General features: G+C 34.3%; 1 protein-coding gene and 1 pseudogene across 3 annotated transcripts in view; one reads left to right on the plus strand and one right to left on the minus strand.

Moving 5' to 3' along the window:
• ZNF438 (zinc finger protein 438) overlaps nt 1-3,590 on the minus strand; it is a 223,529-nt gene that overhangs the window by 36,303 nt on the left and 183,636 nt on the right. The gene's annotated exons all lie outside the window — the stretch shown is intronic.
• LOC102773881 lies at nt 1,551-2,088 on the plus strand (annotated as a pseudogene). The gene has a single exon (XR_001512819.1). The product of XR_001512819.1 is annotated as a proteasome maturation protein pseudogene (transcript).

Here is a 3,590-nt window from a genome sequence, read left to right on the forward strand (position 1 = left end):
AATTACCCGGCACGTAGTTAAGGGGTTTTATTCCCTCCCTAACTTCAGGGGAAAATCCCTACCTGGGGAAACAACCTTTCTCGGACAGGTGACCTTGGTTAAAACACATAGTGCCAAGAAGGTGAGCAAACATATTAAGAACAGTATGACATATATGCCAGGTCCCTTGAAACAGCAAGGATGGACCGGCTCCCGGCATTAAATGAAAGTCATGAAACCATAACAATCCAAGAAGAAACCATAGGCAGCAAAATCTCAGACATCTCTCATAGCAATATGTTTATAGATACATTTCCTAAGGCAAAGGAAACTTAAGGAGAAAATAAACAAATGGGACTACATCAAAATAAAAAGCTTATGCACAGCAAAAGAAACCATCAACTAAATGAAAAGGGAACCCACTGTATGGGAGAACATATTTGGCAATGATACATGTGATTACGGGTTAATATCCAAAATATATAAGGAACTCATACAACTTAACAGAAGGAAGACAAACAATGCAATTTAAAGATGGGCAAAGGACCTAAATAGACACTTCTCCAAAGAGGACATACAGATGGACAAGAGACATATGAAAAAATGCTCAAAGTAACTGATCATCAGAAAAAATGTAAACTAAAATGACAATGAGGTATCACCTCACACCTGTCAGAATGGCTACCATCAACAAATCAACAAACAGCAAGTGCTGGTGAGCATGTGAAAAAAAGAGAACCCTCGTATGCTGCTTGTGGGAATGTAGACTGGTGCAACCATTATGGAAAACAGTATGGAGTTTCCTCAAAAAATTAAATATGGATCGGCCATTTGACCCAGTGATCCCGCTTCTAGGAATATATTCTAAGAAACCTGAAGTACCAATCAGAAAGAATGTATGCACCCCTATGTTCATAGCAGCACAATTTACAATAGCTAAGATCTGGAAACAGCCCAAGTGTCCATCAGTAGATGAGTGGATAAAAAAGTAGTGGTACATTTATAGCATGGAATATTATGCAGCAGTAAAAAAGAAGAATCTCTTACACTTTGAGACAGCATGGAGGGCCCTGAAGAGTATCATGCTAAGTGAAATAATCAGAGAAAGACAAGTATCACATGATTGCACTATTATATAAAAAAAGAATTATACTACTTTAGTTTCATGACTTACTATATAGTTAAAAACTATAGAGATAGTGTGGTATTAATATAAAGATAGACACATATATCAATGGAACAGACTAGAGAGTCCAGAAATAAATTCACACATATATGGCCCACTGATTTTCCATGAAGGCATAAAGGGAAATCAGTAAACAAAGAATAGTCACTTCAATAAATGGTGCTACGACTACTGAATATCCATATACAAACAACAACAAACAAACCCAAGAGGATTATACACCTATATGTAGCAGCTAAAATTACAAAACTTCTGTAAGGAAACTTTATGACCTTACACCAGGCAAAAAATATCTTAGATAGGATATCTAAAACATGATCCATATAATAACTAATAATTTGGACTCCAAAATTAAAAACTTTTGCTCTTCAAAAGACACTGTGGAGAGTGAGCTAAAGATGAATACCAGAGGACTTGGATCTCAGCTAAAGGACAGTATTCCAGTTACTGAGCTATCAGCAAGTGGACCTTTTCAAAGTCATGATCTTCTTCGAAAAGGTTTTTCTTGTGTGAAAAATGAACTTTTACCCAGTCATCCTCTTGAATTATCAGAAAAAAATTTCCAGCTCAACCAAGATAAAATGAATTTTTCCACACTGAGAAACATCCAGGGTCTATTTGCTCCACTAAAATTGCAAATGGAATTCAAGGCAGTGCAACAGGTTCAGCGTCTTCCATTTCTTCCAAGCTCAAACCTTTCACTGGATATTTTGAGTGGCAATGATGAGACTATTGGATTTGAAGATATTCTTAATGACCCATCACAAAGTGAACTAATGGGAGAACCACACTTGATGGTGGAATATAAACTTGGTTTACTGTAATGCAGTGAGCTGACCATGGAAATGGAGGGGCTACATCTTGTTTATAGTTATCTTTTTACTATAATTTTATGTATACAACATTAAAAGTACTGACACATGTAAAAAAAAAAAAAGAAAAAAAGACACTGTGAAGAGAATGAAAAGACAAGCCACAAAGTGGGAGAAAAGAATTGCATACAATAAATATAATACATAAATTATACCCAGGATACTCTTAAAACTCAATAATAAGAAAACAAACAATGACATTTTTAAAATGGGCAAAAGATCTACAGAGACACTTCACCAAAAAAGATATGGCTTGAAAAAAATTACATGTAAAGATGCTTAATATCATTAATTGCTAAAGAAATGTAAATTAAAACCACAGAGTGCCAAATACTAATCAGAATGGCTAAAATGGAATAAAAAAAGATACCAAGTGTTGGCAAGGATGTAGAGGAACTGGAAGTCTATGCACGCTGGAGGTAATGCAAAAAAATTACTTTTAAAAATAGTTTGGCATGTTCTTGATACACCTATCATATGATCCATCCAATTCCTTCCTACTGACCCAAAAGAGAATAATACGTCCATTCTAACTGAAATGAACAAAAATAAAAGAATGCAAATGATGAATACAATAAATTACAGCAAGATTTAATACAATATGCTTTATAAATCATATATAATTACTTTTAATTTCAGTTAATATGCCATATTTAAACAGAGTTGATTAAAAATGAAAATTAGGTGAGTTGGTTTCTTGAGAAGTGAGCTTTGTGGTGGTAGAAATGGAAGTTTTCCATTTATTTCTAGTTGAGGAAACCTAATACAGGCATTGCCTTGTCTTTGTTATGCTGCTCAGTCGAGGTTCCTAAAACTAAATTTAGATGAAGAATCTTACAGAATACATGAAAATAATTTGCTCCATGCTCAACAAGCTTATTAACATCAACCCATGGTGTGATGTGTTTAAGTGCATCCCCTTGTGTGTGTATGTGGGCACCATACACAGAAATACAATGTGGACATTAATCTAGATCAGTGATGGCGAACCTATGACACGTGTGTCAAAGGTGACACGTGAACTCATTTTTTTTCGGTTGATTTTTCTTTGTTAAATGGCATTTAAATATATAAAATAAATTATCAAAATTATAAATCTTTGTTTTACTATGGTTGCAAATATCAAAAAATTTCTATATGTGACATGGCACCAGAGTTAAGTTAGGGTTTTTCAAAATGCTGACACACTGAGCTCAAAAGGTTCGCCATCACTGATCTAGATTATTATTTCCAGGAAAAGATTTCCTAAAAAATACACATCATACATGACCTGACTAACACAATATCATTACAAAACAACACAGATCATGATATAATAAATTTGTCCAGGAGAACTTGAAATATGAAAATATTTATATAGTGGTACAGCTCCTAGGGCACTTGAAACTAAAGAGAAAATGAACAAATGGGACTACATCAAAATAAAAAGCTTCTGCACAGCAAAAGAAACGATCAACAACACAACAAGAAAACCCACTGCATGGGAAAACATATTTGCCAATGTCATATCTGATAAAGGGCCTAATCTCCAAAATTTATAGGGAACTCATACA

This window comes from Myotis davidii, unplaced genomic scaffold (genome assembly GCF_000327345.1).
Source record: "Myotis davidii unplaced genomic scaffold, ASM32734v1 scaffold515, whole genome shotgun sequence".
In the NCBI taxonomy this organism is placed as follows: domain Eukaryota; kingdom Metazoa; phylum Chordata; class Mammalia; order Chiroptera; family Vespertilionidae; genus Myotis; species Myotis davidii.